This window comes from Schistocerca americana, chromosome 4 (assembly GCF_021461395.2).
Source record: "Schistocerca americana isolate TAMUIC-IGC-003095 chromosome 4, iqSchAmer2.1, whole genome shotgun sequence".
In the NCBI taxonomy this organism is placed as follows: Eukaryota; Metazoa; Arthropoda; class Insecta; order Orthoptera; family Acrididae; genus Schistocerca; species Schistocerca americana.
The window spans coordinates 495,310,941-495,330,142 of record NC_060122.1 but is presented as its reverse complement, the minus strand read 5'-3'; the positions used below and the strand labels follow the sequence as shown (position 1 = coordinate 495,330,142).

Below are 19,202 nucleotides of genomic sequence, written 5' to 3'. Positions count from 1 at the left end.
TCATTTCTCTGTTGAGGTGGCTGTGAGGGCACGTCATGAAAGCTGTTGTTGTGGTCTTCAGTCCGAAGATTGGTTTGATGCAGTCCTCTATGCTAGTCTATACTGTGCGGGCCTCTTCACCTCCGAACAACTATTACAACCTGCATCCTTCTCAATTTGCTTTCTGTATTCATCTCTTGGTCTCCCTCTACGATTTTACCCCTCATACTTCCCTCCAGTACTAAATTGGTGATCCCTTGGTGCCTCAGAATGTGTCCTATGAACCGATCCCTTCTTTTCGTCAAGTTATGCCACAAATTTATTGTCTACCCAATTCTCCTCAGTACCTTCTCATTACTTACGTGATCGATCCATGTAATCTTCAACGTTCTTCTGTAGCACCAAATTTCGAAAGCTTCTATTCTCTTTCTGCCTTAACTGTTTATCGTCCTTTTTTCAATTCCATAGATGGCTATACTCCAGACAAATATCAGCAAAAAAGACTTTCTAACACTTAATCTATACTCGATGTTAACAAATGTCTCTTCTTCAGAAATGCTTTTCTTGCCACTGCCACTGTACGTTTTCTGTCCTTTCTACTTTGGCCATCATCAGTTACTTTGCTGCCGAAACAGGAAAACTCATCTACTGCTTTAAGTGCCTCGTCTCCTAATTAAGTCCCTTAGCATAAGCTCATGTAATTCGACTACATTCCATTATTCTTGTTCTGCTTTTGTTGGTGTTCATCTTATATTCTCCTTTCGAGGCTCTGTCCGTTCCGTTCAACGGTTCTTCCAAGTCCTTTTCCATCTCTGACGGAATTACAATGTCATCGGCTGGTCTTAAAGGTTTTATTTCTTTTCCATGAACTTTAATTCCTATTCCAAATTTTTCTTTGGTTTCCTTTACTGCTTGTTCAGTGTACAGATTGAATAACATCAGGGACAGGCTACAACCTTATCTCATTCCCTTCTCGATCATTGCTTCCCTCACATGCCCTTCGATTAGAACTGCCATCTGGTTTTTGTGGATGTTGTAAATAGCTCTTCGCTCCCTGTACTTTACTATTTTACCCCTGCTACCTTCAGAATTTCAGAAAAAGTATTACAGTCAACATTGTCAAAGCTTTCTCTAACTTTACAAATGCTATAAAACTAGATTTGTTGTCCCTCTCCCCCCCCCCCCCCCCCCCCCAAAAAGAAACAACTAACAGAGTGGTATCTCTGCCGCAATATATAGCATTACTGGAAGAGAATCGAAGCGTTTAATATGTTTCGTCATAGAAGGATGTTGAAAATTAAGTGTACTGATAAGGCAAGAAATGAGACGGTTCTCCGCAGAATGAATGAGGAGAGGAACACAAGGAATATATTTACAGGAATGGGGTACAGGATGATAGGGAATATATTTAGACATCAGGGAATAACTTCCATGGTAGTGTAGGCAGTTGTAGAGGGTAAGAACTATAGGGGGGAGAAAGAGATGGAAGGTACCCAACGCCTAATTGATGAGATTGGGTATTCCTGTGCTCTTCCAACTGCCCTCGTCATTTACAAATAATTGCTGCATCCATTATCATCAACGGATCTGCCTCACACCCGTCTGTAGACCTATTCGGAGATTCTTTTCTTCCATCATCCTTTCAACTGTCGTTTTGAATGCGACATAGAACAGGTAACCAGGTAACTGAATCACTGAACACTCGGTGTAGATAAAAAAACAGGGCTCTTATTCAGCGGTATTCAAATTCCCGGCGAGCCATCCTGACTTGGATTTTACTTACTTCCCGTAAGTCACTTGTGGTTGGTGCTGTGTTGACTCTTTCTAAACTATATCCCGTTTCTTCTGAATTATGCTCCGTTTCTAAAGACCTCGATAAGGGTGCGACAATAAAGTATAACCTTTTTTTTCTTAAAAAAAAATAGTACCCTGCACGATATTCGAGCGCTTACGGGCCTTGCGAAAGCTGTGGCTGATTCCCTGCGGTGCGCTGCGTCACGAATGCTTATTTTTAGCCGCCGGGTAATAATCCCAACTCACGTTACTGAAGCGTAGTGAAAGGCTGCCAAAATTGGTCGCAGGCCGAGAACCGTGTAAAATGCGGTAACAAAAGACGGAAAATGTGAAGCCTTGTTTGGGAATCCGTGATGCAAAGTAGAAGCGGCGTCGTCGTGGGCGGAATGGGGGGAGTGGTACCGTGGGGGAAGCGGGGGGGGGGGGGGGGGGACACGGAGACGGAGAGTGGGATGGTGGAGAGCAGCTCTGGCGCAGCGGACCAGCAATTACGGCCGTGCCCTGGGCAGGCGCTCTTCCACGTCAGCCAGCATGTCTGCCGAGGGGAAGGCGGCGCCAGTGTGCAACATTCCTCTCTCCAGTCGCGTGGACTGGCGTCGACCACTCCCAGAACTGCCAGAAGCAGTACACTGCTTCATCGAAATTATGCGGATACCTCTGTGTAATGGTAATTGACCACTAGCTCTCGCGAGATTCAGATGTGTGTGAAGTCTTATGGGATTTAACTGCTAAGATCGTCAGTCAAATGGTTCAAATGGCTCTGAGCACTATGGGACTTAACTACTGAGGTCATCAGTCCCCTAGAACTTAGAACTACGTAAACCTAACTAACCTAAGGACATCACACACATCCATGCCCGAGGCAGGATTCGAACCTACGACCGTAGCGGTCGCGCGGTTCCAAACTGACGCGCTTAGAACCGCACGGCCACAACGGCCGGCGATCGTCAGTCCCTAAGCTTACACACTACTTAACCTAAATTATCCTAGGGAAAAACACACACACCCATGCCCGAAGGAGGACTCGAACCTCCGCCGGGACCAGCCGCACAGTCCATGACTGCAGCGCCTTAGACCGCTCGGCCAATCCCGCGCGGCTGTCGCGTTGGCTGTCACCTGAGTAACAAATCCATCGGCGACATTTCTAACCTTCTAAAGCTGCCCAGGTCGACTGTTGATGATGTTCTTGTGAAGTGGTAACGCGGAGAAACAACCGCGCTTAAACCAAAGCCGGCCGGTTTGGCCGAGCGGTTCTAGGCGCTGCAGCCTGGAACCGTGCGACCGCTACGGTCGCAGGTTCGAATCCTGCCTCGGACATGGATGTCTGTGATGTCCTTAGGTTAGTTAGGTTTAAGTAGTTCTATGTTCTAGGGGACTGATGACCTCAGAAGTTAAGTCCCATAGTGCTCAGAGCCATTTGAACCTAAACCAAGGCCGGGTAGAACTCATATACTGACGGACTGGAGCCGTCGAACATTATGGAGGGCTGCTGTGGAAGATCGAATGAAATCTGCAGTTGAAATCACTCGTGGTTCCAAAGTGTTACCACTCACTGCGGGCTCACATCTCTTTTGCGAATACGTGCTTGATCACCACCATTGCACCGCTACTTCTATTTCTGTGTTGCAAGTCTACCACTCTACTATTCTTTTTTCCCTTCTGCCTTTCCATTGGATGATCATCTTAGAGCCGATCATTCTTCGATTTAGTTTATGATCTTTTCATCTTTCACTATATGATCCCTATTGTTGGGGAGTTTGACTTACCATCCCATTTCAGAATGTTACAGAAGTGCATATCGTGCAGGGAAGGTCGATGACTGTGGTGTACGTTCTGTGCCTTTCTATCTTTGCACCCTCGCTTTATGGCAAGACTACTACTCCCTGAATCCAACAGGGTAGCCATCAGGTAATGATTTTCGGGGGGGGGGGGGGGGATGGAGCGGGGTTGTCAACTACCTGCACGGTGCTAGCTCCCTGACTACGCTGTTTGCCCTGGCAACTCGCCGCGTATGCTAGTTTTGGCTGGATCACAGTGACTCTGCGCATTGGTTATGTCCAGGTTGCCACTGCTGCGGCTGGCTGACAAATATGGGGAGAGCACCTGTTCGCTGTTCAGAGTGGGTGGCATGAGAGCAGATGACTAGCAAATGAAGTGGATCAAACTTTCTTCCGCTGCTGACTGCATGGTTCCAACAGTCTGTTCTGAAGAAAAGGACTATTACAATGCAGGGAGGGATGCCATGGGAGCAACGTAGAGGTATCTAACAATGAGAGAAATACTTATCAAAATACTTAGTATATTCCAGAACCAATGGAGATTGCCTTTCCACCACAAAGTCATTATTCTTTGTTGAACATCTTGAGGACAGATGTGGGGAAGTAGCGGTGATTTCGAAAACGAAAGGTGGCTCGTTTATCATTAAGCAACCTCCACTGATTCAAGACTCTGCTCGTCTGTAACAAGTTAGATGAAATTCTTGTAACTACCCCCCCCCCCCCCCCTGCCACCCCGCCGTCCCACAACAGTCTCAATATCATACAGGCAATCATCTTCCACCATGACCTTCGATTTGCAAACCGATGATAAGTTGCATGCACATTTGGAGCAATGGGTTGTGCTTTTCGTTCATCATGTTCAGTGGGGAACAAAGGACAATAGTGGTGATATGACTTCATCTTGGCCTTTGAACCTGAAAAGGTCAAGGTGATGATGTATCACTGAAACGTGAAGCTGCATCTCCCGTTCCTGTATGGTGCTCCCACTGGATGAAATCTGGGCACATGTTTTCATGCCAACACACGAAGGTTCCTTTTTCCGTTCTTCTTTCCCGCCCCCTCCAATCTGTGTCAAGAATGAGGAGCACCAATGCCCCTGTTAAGTGGACTGCACTGCTTTCAAAAGAGAACAGAATACCAAGAATATATATATATCCACGAACATCTTCGTTAAATTTCAAAGATATCTGCGATGGATGGGATAAAAACATGCGACATTCCGGGGCTAGTAGTGTATTTAACACTAAATTCTTCGAGAATCTTCATATATAAATGATGCTCTAAGTCCCCACCCCCTTATTCTAACTCCGCCTTTTGCTGTTGCACATGGATTAAGAAGAAACGCGAACTGACTGTAATCGACCCTGCAAGTGGAGTAGAAAAGAGTTTGGCACCTGCAATAATTTAATTTGATAAATAAGTCAAATAAAGGAAAGTTTCATTAACGTAGTGAGAAATGAAAGGGTTGCTCTACCGATTAACAGAATGAAAGTTCTGTCCAAAATAACAATATGATTTATTATTACTAAACTCAAAATAATAAACCAAACACATGAAACATTTGGAATACATCAAATTGGCTCAAATTGGATACTCAAATAAATGCTGTGAAGGTGAAGTTGTCCCTAAACTAGATTGTGACATTTATGACGAAGTGGTATGTGGAGCCAATTCCTTGCAACTCAAATATTAAGAGAAACACACAGCCAACCCAACATTAATTGCTGCTACAGTAGTGAGAACTCAGACAATTAACAAAGTTAGAAAAGACGAACAGGCGCGCTCTGCTGAGCTCTGATTATCACAGTGCAAATTCCCTAATCTGCCGGTGCTGCGGGCATACATTACCAAGCTGTCTTCTTAACTGCAAGGACACGATCTGGCGTACCGGAAGCGATGGCTGGTTGCTTCGACGTCCCGTCGTGGTGATGATAATGTCGTGAGTATAGCACGAAACAAATTGTCCCGGTCTGGTTGTTCCAGACTAAAGACTTCCTATCAATACAAATGCGCCTCTGAGGGAGACGAAGAAGGCTCGTCACACAATCACTAATGGTACAGTGATTGATTTTAACAAGCGAAGTCACACGGTAACTCCGATACAGTCAACTTTAGCCAAAACTGCTCAAGACAGACAACATAGTACTCTTGTACGCAGAACGCTCAATTGCCAACTGTACTCGGAAAGTTACGTTGAAGTCGAAACTTCAGCAACTTTGTCAAACAGTTACAATTAAATGAAAGTATATTCGACAGCCAATGGAAGGCAGGCTGTCCAGAGCAGCGAGAGCTCAGTCTTGTAACCTACTCCGACCGAAAGGCGAGAGCCGACTCCCACAAGAGCACCCGTACAAACTGAACACAGAACATTCCCGCCCCCACGACAGTGGTCGTGGTCAAACGTTCCAATCAGCAACTCGAAAACCGGCGGAAAATTCCACTCTATTGCCGAAGCACTACCATTCCACCAATGGAGATTCTTGGCGCCAATTTCTGCGCCAATTTTGCTACGTCACGGATCTATGTCCTGAGCAAGCCAATCACAGTTACGATTTTGCAGAAAACGCGGGAATTTGCCCACCCAGACTGCCTGGGGACACAAGTCATTCCCACGCCTCGCTGGTAGCCCGCCAGAAAGTGTTTTCGCTAAGTTTCTGCGAAGTAACGGAATCTCTAGCCCAGCCGCTCCTTCAGGCCCTTGCGGGCGTGTCTCCGCCGCTCTACTGACAATGTCTGCGTCTGGAAAGCACTCACTCGACTCCGTCACACCCGTCGGCTTAACCCTTTCAAGATCAGCGGAAATCGCCTGTCACCGGACCACCCAGGTGACGAGAGACGCTGCGTGGGAAGGAATAGCAACATTTCACCGCATGCAATTAGAGAGGAAAATCGAATTACTCAGAGTAAGGTAGAAATATGAGAGGGGGCTTCTGCCACCTCTCAAACATTATTTGTTGTTGAAAGAATCGAAAAGCAGTCGTCAATGAGCTTGAATTTTCTCATTTTGAGAAGACAGAAAGAGTGATCTGCTTTACTTGCTAAAAATATCCTGGAGCCAAAATCGCACAAATATTTCTTTATTTAAGAAAGGGTTTCGACAGAATTTGCTGTGATCTTCAGGGCTTAAAATATCTTTCTGATATGAAACGTGTTCATTTTAAGTTATACCTAACACCTTATTGTCATGTGGATAAAAACAGCACATTATACAAAGTTTGTCATAATTAAAATATTTAAAAACATAAGGCATCTATACCGCTCACAGATGATTGTTCTGCCACAAAAACACAGTACACAGTAGCACATTTGTTTAAATAAGCTGGACATATCCGCATCCGGTGACGCCTATAAGCTGAGGATGACAGTCGGTGCCGTTGGCCCTTCAATGCCTGTTCGGATGGAGTTTAGCTAGTTTAATATTCAAGTAGTAAATCCCGACACCCACGTCCCGACGTATTAATAGCAGTCCAGCTCTGCCGTTTTCGAATTCTCGTTCCAAGGCGCCAGGACATTGCAGTCTTCCCGGTGTCGATTATGTCAATGAATCTCCCCATTTGTTTCCCGTATCGTCCCTAGAATGATTCCCCATTCATCTTTGATCCTCTTATTTACCTCCCTTACAACATCACGTCCCCACAATGCTTTCACGTACCATTCAAACTCGAGACGGAAGGGGGTAATAATGTTTTAGCTAATCAGTATGTGTGTAGCTCTATTTCATTCTTTCCTGAGAATTTTATACTTTTTGCTTAGTCACTGTACTGACACAATGATTTAATTTTGTAAACATACTCCACACCAGGAAATGACTGCCCACTCTTTCCACCATACTCGGGATTAACTAAGTTAAAATAACAAATTTTTAGAGGCTATGTATTCGTGTTAGGGGTAGTAAGGTGAATATCGACGTCCAGCCATTTTGACTGAAGTTCCCTAAATAGGTCAAGGCGAATGCTTGAATGGTTCATTTAAAAAGGATACGGATGTATAGGAGTTTGAGCTCCATCTCGAATGACCTCATCAGCCACGAGATATTTTACCATTCCTTTCAGTGCAGAAGCTCATTAAATATGTCATCACTAAAGCCCCAGAGGAGGAATTGTGCTGGCTAAAATATAGAAATCAAATAAAAATCTATCTTTACAATTTGGCTGAAAATTAGAAGACATTCAGTTTCAAGAATTTTGCAAGATTCTAAGCAACGCCAAACATTTTATGAATTAAAAAAAAAGAAAAAAAAGAAAACGTCACAGTTCACCGCCGAGAGTTGATAATAAATACTTCTTTACTACAACCGGTTTCAGTCGTCGTACCATCATCAGATGTCCTGCACACAATGGAGGGAATACATGAAATGCATTTAATATTTAACTTTCAATGTGACAACTATCTGGTGTACATGCTCACGAAAGCCCACATAACATGTCACACATTCGCTTAAGATATTTAAAATAGCATACTTGAAGTTATAAAACCTATGGTGTCAGGTGTCATAAAATCCGTCGCAAGTCATTGAAAACAGAACACATAACGTAACATAATTTACACTCGTCATGCGTATAATGAACTACACAAGCACGATACCTTTTTACAGTTGACCTGGTGTAAAGAAGTATGTTACAGTGTCAAAAATAAAATGTACCAAACACTGTAATCTTCCTTCTGTGTATACAGTCTGACTCCAACATGATATGTGGAGGCACTCTGCATACTGGTGACTACCCAATTGATTAATATTTACAAGTTAAACCAAAGATGATACAAACGATCTGCATGCACCGATATTTGGTCAACAATTCCAGTGACTAACAGCCTTCGGCATGTAAAATAATCTACACTCTATGTTTTGTATGCAAAACTTTTTCCATTTTAGAGTAACCTTTCAGAGGTACGGTTCATATAAGTTGTAATGAAAGTGGAGTATGAGAATGTACTCTGACATGTATGGGACGTTGGTGGCTTAATGTAATATGAATCTGCATGAACTGTTTCTTTCTAATGTTAAGATAAATTTTAAGCTTATTGAGGCTACAGTATGTAGGCTGACAATTTGTCAGAATGTATTTATGGGCGTAGTATGGTATTAATAGTAATAGGCACAATCGTTGGACATTATTACCCTAGGCGATGGTTCAAACCACATCACGTACTCGTAGATCAAAACAATAGTTGCGTGCAGTGTGCCACTTATGTCCACTACCTGAATATTTTATTGTATAATAGATGAAATTTGCTCCCTTATATAGACAGACAGACAGCACTAAAATGCACTGTACCAGTTTAAAAGCCTAGTTCATAGAACAGCCTCGCCTGATTGTGTTTGTCGTATTTAAAATTAAAGTAGTATACAGATATGTACACCGTAGTTATTTTAACAATCGTTTTGTAGTGGATAAAATAGAGCTACTCCCTGCTGTCAATAGATGAGTGGGTACACAATATATAACATCAATAGTTTAAATATTGAGATCGTAATGTTAATTATTAGCTTTAGTGCAGATACCTCAGCTGGAACTATTACGCTGTATGTTTTTAGAAGTTTCAATAAAAATATTACGTTTCAAATTAAAATTTTTCATTTAAAGCACTATTTGCATTCACCTATAAATACGTGTAGATTTCCAATCAATCTAGTATACCCACGTGGCGCCGTTTATTAGATAGGTATAACAGTTTATGTTGTCTTCCTTACTTGAAACAGAACGACTATTGTCCTTTTCTAGGTATGGACAGAATGTAAACTGATTGTTATACTTTTGCAAATACAGTCTAAGAAAGAAAGAAAAAAACAAAGGAGAGGCACCATGAAGGAATTGTTCAAATGAGACGGAAATTGTTAGATGTGTACATATACAGAAAGACAAATGATACAACTTCAGAATAATTGAATGATTTATTCAACTGAAAGCCCCTCACAAATTGTACAAGTCAATAACGCATTAGTTTACCTCTGGCCCTTTTGCAAGCAGTTCTTCTTCTTGACACTGATTGATTAAGATGTTGAATGTCCTCCTGAGGTGCATCGTGCCAAATTCTGTCCAATTGGCGCGTTAGATCGTCAATCATCCGATCTGGATGGAGGCCCCTGTCCATAATTCTCCAAACGTTCCCAATTGTGGAGAGATCCTGCGATCTTACTGGCAAAAGTAGGTTTTGACAAGCACAAAGACAACCAGTAGAAATTCTCGCTGTGTTCTGTTGGGCATTATCTTACTGAAAGGTAAGCCCAGGATGGATTGCCATGAAGGGCCAACAAAACGGGGCGTAGAATGACGTCGACGTACCGCTGTGCTTAAGAGTGCCGCGGATGACAACCAAACGGGACCTGTTATGAAAAGAAATGGTACCCCAGACCATCACTCTTGGTTGTCGGGCAATATGGCGAGCGACAGTCACGTTGGTGTCCAACCACTGCTCGGAGTATCTCCAGTCATGAGGGCTCCGTTCGAAGCGACACTCATCACTGAACACTATTCTACTCCAGTCAATGAGATTCCAGGCTGAAGACGCGTCTGGAGACACCCTGAACAGCAGTGGGATCCCAACCTGACTGTCGCCCACCATATTGTCCGAGAACCAGGAATGATGGCCTGGAGTGCCATTTCTTTTCATAACAGGTCCCGTTTGGTCGTCATCTGCAACACTCTTACAGCACAGTGGTATGTCGACGATATTCTACGCCCTATTTTTCTGCGATTGTCATTCGCAGTACACTTATAGTACAGTAGTACGTCGATGATATCCTACGCCCCATTTTGTTGCCCTTGATGCCAAGCCATCCTAGACTTACAGTTCTGCGAGATAATGCATGCCCACAGACGGCGAGAGTTCGTACCGCTTGTCTTCGTCCTTGTTAAACCTTACCTTTGACAGTAAGGCCGCCAGATCTCTCCCCAGTTGACAACATTTGGAGAGTTATGGGCGTGGTCCGCCAACCATTCGGGATTTTGACGAACTAACGCGCCAGTTAGGCAGAATGTGGTACAGTGTCCCTTAGGAAAGCATCCCACATGTCTGTCCATCAGCGCCGAGAAGAATAACTGTTTGTATAACGGCCAGACGTTGACAAATGCGTTATTGACTTGCTCAATCTGTGAAACTTTTTCTCTTGAATAAATTATCCAATTTTTCTGAAATTATAATCATTTGTTTGTCTGTACATGTACATCTCATCTACCAATTTCGGTCCCAATCTGATAATTCCTTCGTTAGCGCGACTTTTTTTTACCTTAGAGTTATTTTCTTTAAACGTTACATGTATTTTCCGTCCAGTTTGTTCAATGTAAACTACGTCACAATAGACACAATTAATATTATATATTCCTGATGCGCGAAACTGATTTATTGATGATTTCTGATACAGTAATTTTTGATGCTGTTGTTAGTATGAGAAGCTACTGCAACATTACTGTTTCAAGCAATATTTCTGATTTTATTGGATATCTTCCTTCTGTATGGCAGCATAAAAAATTCTGCTTTTCTTTATTTTCTCTATGTTTTCTAGCTTAGTTCCCTGTTCTTTTATGTTTTAAGTAGTCTTCTGTTACATTTTCTTTTCTGTTACATAATCTGTCTAGTATGTCAAAACTGTAATCATTACGTATTGCTACATACTGTGGCGTATTTAATTCGTTTTGCCTGTTTCCATCAGAAAAAGGGAGCGTGCTTATTTGTTCTACCATCTGGTTGAAAACTGCATGTTTATGTATTTGTGAGTGGCAAGAAGTTTGGTTTATGATGTCATCAGTGACGGCTAATTTTCGGAATATATTGAGTTCACGTTTCCCACTAAAGTTCATTATTCTCTTGTATAAAAAGATAAATCCGGGATTTTCTTCGATTTCTTTAGTAAATGTCAAATTATTACGTGAATTATCGATAATTCTATTGGGATAACTAGGACGTTCATGAGAATAATGGTGTCATCTACATATTTTCTGTAGTATATTATCTTCCTGGATAGTTACGATGGTTTCTTTTTATGAAGGCATTCATAGACGTGTAGCTTAAGCCCTGACTCCACCATCACTAGCTCCCGTTCGTTTATTTTAGTCTTATCCTTGAGAACCCGCAAGAATTAAATGCTACACAGAATCATTGAACATATGTAATTTACATTCCTAAGAATACACTGCCGAGGCTACTGGAACGTCAGATGCAAACACTGTTAACATTATGATGGACACTCATTGCATCTCACTGACATTCTTCAACCTTCACCACTGCAGCCACCTAAGGAGCATGCTAATGTTGTTACAGCCAGCACGGCGCAAGCAATCCAGCAATGTGCTGTAATTTGTTCTTACACATTCAAACGAAGACAGTGTTAAACACATTACACGCAAAACCTTCACATTTGCAGATCTTTTTCAAAGAGGGAAGGAACGGCAGAGGACTGACATTCATTAAAATGCCACTGTAAAATTTATTGATGGCGAAAAATCTACTTTCTATCGCGTTATGTATTAAAAATATGTGGGTGCCACCAGCGACCTTTCACGCAGGTTGTGTTCGCTACAGGAAAGTATTTTATTAACATGTTTCACAACGAGAAGTCTCCCGCAGAGGACATTTACCTAGCAGATACTTAAGCGCCAACGGTGATCTCTGTTACGATTTATTCCATGACGCTAAAGCTTTCGCAGCAACTTCTCGAAAGATAACTGTGATTTATAGTTGCTTTCCGCTAATGGCTAAGTGTGTCTACCCTTTGTCGACCTCGTGACAAGAACGGAGTGCTAAGCTGAGAGGAGTCAACTGATTACAGAAAAAAACTTTCATGTGACAAGATAATGCAACGCTCTAAATAAACATACCTTCTTTTGCCTTAACGCCACAGCAATCAGAAGTCCTGCGGATAACCAACCGCAAGTAACTAACGAAGCCATCGGCACTCTCGAGTAGGTCTTAAAATTAGATCCAAGTTCGCAAGAGAAAACTATACACGAATAATATGCCAGGACTTCCCACGGAATGAGAACTGTAAATGAAAACTTTCTGCCAGATTAAAACTGCGTAACGGGTCGGGACCTGAACATGGAACATTTTCCTTTCGCGGGTAAATGATCTACCGATGAGTTATCCAGGAACAACTCAGGACCCGTTCTCAGAGCTATACTAACAACAGTACCTTTCAAATGCTCAATGCATTTCGAAGCTCGGCACCTCAGCATCTGATGAAGGTTGCAAAAAATATATTCTCAGCAGTAACGTGCTGATTAGCTTTCATTGTGGTACAGAGTAATACGACTAAGTCGGTTATACGTCTTAATGATTAGTGAGTATGTTTGACACGAATATTTATTGAGCATCGCTGTGCCAAGCAGTAGAAAAGTTGAAAGTTCCTTGTTGAAACGTCGACTTTCAAAATTATTCTTTCTTTCGCAAATTCTTTCTTTCGCAAATTCTTTCTTTCGCAAATTCTTTCTTTCGCAAATTCTTCTTCACAAGCATATTGCAAAGACATTCTGTAGTGGATTAGTGAAAGTATCACAGTCTTTAACTAGCTGAGTAAAGGTGCGTTTGCCATGAGATAGATTGGAGCGTAGAGTTGTGCGAACAGATGGTGGGCCTGCGCGGTTATGTGGTCTCTGTGTGAGCCGCGTTTGAGCGACACAAAGCATTCGGTTCTCCATTTTCTGATTGTGCTTCCCGACGGATGTCCAAGAGCTGCTCTGGCGGTATTGACTGTTTGTTTCCACGTACTGCCTATGAACCACTGGTGTGGTGACACGTTCTACATCATTACGAAATGTCGTATTCATTCTCTATGGAACAAGGATTAATGTATGTATGTAACTTGCTTTGAAGTTGCTATCTGGTGGTCATTCTCATGCGATGAGTTACAAAAGTATGGTGAGGCTGCGGCTTGTATGTTGCAGCTTGCTATAATATTTTTGATCGCAGTGTTTTCCAATCATTAATGTGCCTTTACTTGTGTTCAAACTTAACGCCCGTAGGCAAGTGCTCTACCAACTGAACTACCGAAGCACGACTCACGCCCGGTACTCACAGCCTTACTTCTGCCAGTACCTCGTCTCCTACCTTCCAAACTTTACAGAAGCTCTCTTCGGTAGCTCAGTTGGTAGAGCACTTGCCCGCGAAAGGCAAAGGTCCCGAGTTCGAGTCTCGGTCGGGCACACAGTTTTAATCTGCCAGGAAGTTTCATATCAGCGCACACTCCGCTGCAGAGTGAAAATCTCATTCTGGAAACATCCCCCAGGCTGTGGCTAAGCCATGTCTCCGCAATATCCTTTCTTTCAGGAGTGCTAGTTCTGCAAGGTTCGCAGGAGAGCTTCTGTAAAGTTTGAAAGGTAGGAGACGAGGTACTGGCAGAAGTAAGGCTGTGAGTACCGGGCGTGAGTCGTGCTTCGGTAGCTCAGTTGGTAGAGCACTTGCCCGCGAAAGGCAAAGGTCCCGAGTTCGAGTCTCGGTCGGGCATACAGTTTTAATCTGCCAGGAAGTTTCATATCAGCGCACACTCCGCTGCAGAGTGAAAATCTCATTCTGTTAGCGCCCGTAGTCTATTGAGGTAGTGAGCTTCGCTGCAAGTAGTAGGGTTTCGAACTTTCCTTAGCTCATCTGTACAGTAGCTATCTTGGTTGCATCACACTTTTGGTTATTTAAATCTCTCCAGGAATTTCCTTTGTTGAATTCTGTCTTATGTGGCATTCTGTATGCCATGTGGTCCGCGTACAGACATTTGTACTGTTTCTTGTATCAACGATTATGATAGGAATCTTAGTAATTGTACACGGAAATGAAGCCTCTAAGATTTATTTTAGTTCATGTAATTGATGAATTCGTGTTTAATGAGACTTTGTATACATATTTTAAGGTTCCGTACCTCAGTTGGAAAAAAAAAAATCTTTATAGAATCACTTTTTGTTGCTCGTCTATCTGTCGGATTTTTCAAAACCCTTTTCATCAGGAACGGGTAGAGAAATTGTCACATATTAAGGTCTATATCCCCTTGGTGATGTAAAACGTTTCTAAGTCCATCCACTCAAAAAACAGGGCCATTTATGTCACATATTTTGGTACTCGTAAACTCATCAAAACCTACAGCGTATTTCTCGTTGACCTAGAATCATGAAATTCGCCAAGAAGCAAGGGTAAGTAATACAACAAAAGCAAAAAATCCGAAAACTGTTAATTTGTAACTGTAGCAAACGAAAAATTTTGTCATTTGTTATAAATCTGTCTGTCCGTCCATCAGTTACGACCCGTTTTCCTCTGCCACATACTAGGGTCTATGGTACTATGGGTTGTATAGTTCGCGTTAGCTTCTATGTTAGTGTTATCAAAATATACGGCCATTTACGTCACGTGTCACAACCTCACTTGTAATTATATCACATGGGAAAAAAAAAAAAATTGTCTTTTGTTATCAAGCTGTCCGCCCGTCCGCCTGTTAATACCCCTTTTTCTCAAAAAGGGTTAGACGTATTAAGTTGAAATTCGTGTCACATATTGAAGTCGGTCGTACTTTGGTAGCATGAAAATTTCCATCTTCTAAGCCAATGCAATCAAAAGGTACGGCCATTTGTCACAGATTTTGATACTCGCAAAACTCACTCACGAAAACCCATAGGCTACTTCCCCACTTCCCCTTAACGTAGCATAGTGAAATTTGGCAAGAAGAAAAGTTTCAGAGTAAAAGTAAAGGAAAAAAATAAAAAAAATATTAATTTGTAATTATATGACACGAAAAAATATTTCCTTTGTAATTAGTTATCCGATTTCAAACTTGAAATTAAAACATTCTCGAAAGGCTTGGTATCCCTGGGGCCGATATCCCGCCAGCATCAATGTCGATAATAGACAAAAATCGTCCAGATGCTCGATTCCCGGAATGGATGAACTGCCTATATACATAATAAAGTTTGTACGGAACCATCAGTGAGAGACCTACGAGCACTTGATCAGTTTTTTAATCTATTCTTAATTTCAAGTACAAACTCTGATCCACACTTTGCTTTCAACGCGAATTTTTACTAACGCTAAGCAAAACTGCAAACAGCGTGTGCTCTTCTGAGAACTGAGATCAGCAGACTTTTTACCATTCTCTGCATGCTTCACAGCTTGGAAAAAAATGATGATTTGGGTTTAACTTCCCGTTGACGTTGAGGTTATTAAAGACGGTTGCAGCTGGGAACGTAAGTGACGGTGTGGAGAACACAAGACTGGTTTCTGCTTATGAGATCAGGTCTTCTTATTTCAAGTTTTATGTGAAAAGGTGTTACATTGTCACATGGTGTCACTCGACGTCGGTGTACATGATTTACCCATAAGGTGAATCACTGTTAAGTTTCTCGAATTGGATTATGAAACTGACAAAACTGACAGCGATAACTAATCTAGAAATTCTCTCAAATGTTCATTTACACGTCTCCTTTCTGTTGCACAAAGTAAGCGGTACCTACTCCTGAATATGTCTTTGTAATATGATTGTTGACCTGGAACTTATTACTTCGGTTAAAAACTTTATGTAAAAAGGAGCTATATTCAGGACATTTTTCTGAAGAAATTTTTCCATGTATTTAGAGTAGCATAAAGAAAGAGTGGGTGTCTTACAACATCTTGCATCTCACATTTACACGCAATGAGTTACCGCCATATCTAGTTTATAGTTTTATCACAGTCAGTAGTTCTGTGTCCAAGCGGTTAATATTTAAAGAACAGATATTTATCTTGTCACGAAAATTAAATGAAAAAGTCGCTAAGTGATGCGTCAGAGGAAGTAAGCCAATTTCCTTTGCTGTGGTGTGAAACCACAGGATAAAAAGAAAACCTTAAATAAACACGTATCTCTCCTTTTTAATCCTTTACTAGCATGCTCTTTATTTTGAATTATTCTGCTGATAATGTTGTCTGCTCTGCTTTTTCTTTGATAAAGACATTTTCTCCTTAGTCGTATAATCTCTTATCCACTACGTATGTAAGCAATATTTTTTTTTTTTAATTTGTACGGAGAACTATAAATTACGTGGCTGATGTACTTATACTGACGCGGGACCAATAAACTTTTTCTCTCCTGGAAAGGCGTGCGAAGCGCAATTACATATCCTGCTTTTGTCGCAGACACGAGTTGAGGAACGTACCGATAAGCCTCAAGCCTCAAGGATGATCCCTTCATTGACATTCCTGAATCAGCGTCACTTCATCTTTCGTTGCGAGCTACCTATCTTCTGCTACAGGACAAAATTTAATGCGATGTGTCTAAAATAGTCTCGCTCTCTTACCTACGTTGCCAACCATAGACCTGAAAGTATGTCGTCACAACGTGTTTGCTTTCATTCTTTTTTGTTCGTTTTTTCACTGATCCATTCTTCACACGAACGTCTCAAGAGATGCCTCTGTTTCTGTTTCCAAGTTTTCGTTTCAGTTACTTCGACCCAGCATCCCCCTCTTCAACAAGATTTCAGTCCGATTTTTTTCCTTCTCTCTTAAAACGAATTATTTTTTGCTCAGAATGACTGACTACATTTCATATTTCTTTCTTTTCACTATTTTTTCCAGCAATTCGTTGCTCTTTTAAGTTATTTCCATTCATTGTTTTACAAGTCAAACCATAGACTATGAAACGATGGGTAATAACCAAGGAAAACAGCGTAATATTGTAGTAATAACCGTTTCCTGGAAACAACAAAAATTAAAATGCTAACGAAGATGGTGGGAAAGACTTGATGGAAAAGCAGACCAATGACGGTTGAAGTAAATTAGACACACAAAAAGTTGGCGTTAATAGGTATAGGTCATCAGGACCGTTTGTATTGATATTATAAAATGCACAAAAATAGATAACACAGAGAAAATCCCCACCGACAGAAAAACACATAAACATAACGTCAACTCTCAGAAGAGGCAGTCAGCAAATTCTTATTCACCTAAACGAAACAAATGGAACATAAGCGACCACTGTCCTACTACTATTAACTCTAAAGACCTTTGAACTGTTCTTCAGAGTAATACAACCAAAATGTCTAAGACTACGATTGAGAATCTGCTCCTCGTTAAAAACTGGTCCTCAGAAAATTCCCAGTTTTACACTGTCAGTGGGGAAGTGTATGGTGCATGCCATGGTACAGTACATGTTGCAGTCAGCAGTCCTAACTCCGATTTGACGCTCCTCTCCACTGTAATTCACTTGTGCGAGCAGTTTAAAGTCTGAAGAACTACTGCACCCTACATCCATTTGTGCTTTCTTACCGTATTCAACCTTGGGTCTTCCTGTATAATTCTGTTATCTTTAACATTTGTTTTTTCATCTCACTCTCCATGTGTAGTATCTATCTTTTTCAATGTTATTCAAGAGTATTGTAACCTCTTTGATGACGATATTCAGTTTGGCGATGACCTTGTAAGTCCAGAACCATTGAACGAAATAAATTAATACTGTAGAACATCCACAATTTTGTGTTTTTCATTTATAATTATGATGTTGTTCTACCAAGTTGTGACAAGAGAATCATTTAACAAAATTAAGGATTCCTTCATACCTCAGATAGTGTCCTATCAAACCACCCTTTCTTTTACTCAAGCTGTACCATAAAGTTCTTTCCTCCCCAATTCCATTTGGGTCTCCTTATTAGCTGTCCGATCTCTTCTTCAGCTTTCTTCTGTACCACCACTTTTAAAATGCTTCTGTTCTCTTCTCGCTTATACTGTTACTTGTGTTCGATGTGAGGTATTTCTCGTTCTCAGAAACGTTTTAGTGTTATTTAGTAGTTTCATCAATGCACATAACGTTCGCAAATTACACTGTCGTATTCGATCGCTGAAAACCATAACAAGTATCGAAACCTGTAACAAATATTAAAGGAAGGGAGCAAAACACCCTGGATAAGTAATTACTCCACATCACATGTTTGATGAATGTCGGTCTATTTTATAAACGAGGGGGAGAAGTAGGAACACGCTTCCAAATGTTATAAATGGCAATGTAGCTGCTGATTTATATACTGATCTTTCGAACAACTAATTACATTCTTTTATGCAAAGCCAAAAGTTATATTAAATATGATCATTTGATTCGCTAACTTTTGGCAGACGTTTAGCCTGAAGAGAATTGGACTCCTGAAGAATTGTAGATAGACACGCTTCTGCGACATCGTTAATGAGGAGTGACAAGAAGACTCTCGCAAGCTACAGTAAATGAACCTGAAAATAATATCAGTTCATATCAGTCCATTTGTAAGAACACGTCTTCATATGTCAACGGCTTCGCTTGCAGAGCCACTCAGTCAATTTTTCGATTTATTTATTTTGTGTAAATTGTGTTAATGATACAGAACTCGCAGACGTAGTGTTCTATGTATTCATACACTGGAATAAACATTATGTCTTATTGAATGTACCAATGAATAGAATGGAGGGTGAAACAAGAACTACAGTAAGGCCAAAATGAAACTGGTGTGGAAAATACAAGGTCCATTTCATAAATAACCGGAAAAGTTTCATAAAAATACAAAGCTTTGATAAAGTTTGCACTTCTTTGTTATTTTTTCGTAGTGTCCTAGAAATTCTGGGTGGTTATAATTAAAATTTCACTGTTTAACACACTATAACACGGAAACTAACTACCGTAAGAGTACCAAACTTGGTGGCATTTGTGTCCAAAGTATATGGTGCATGATTTCCAGGGGTCAC

The 19,202-nt window shown here is 41.3% G+C and overlaps 1 non-coding gene across 1 annotated transcript; it reads left to right on the top strand.

Annotated features, from left to right (window-relative positions):
• Positions 1-13,917: 13,917 nt before the first annotated feature.
• Positions 13,918-13,992, top strand: Trnas-cga. The gene has a single exon. It is a non-coding gene; the product is annotated as a tRNA-Ser (tRNA).
• Positions 13,993-19,202: the final 5,210 nt, after the last annotated feature.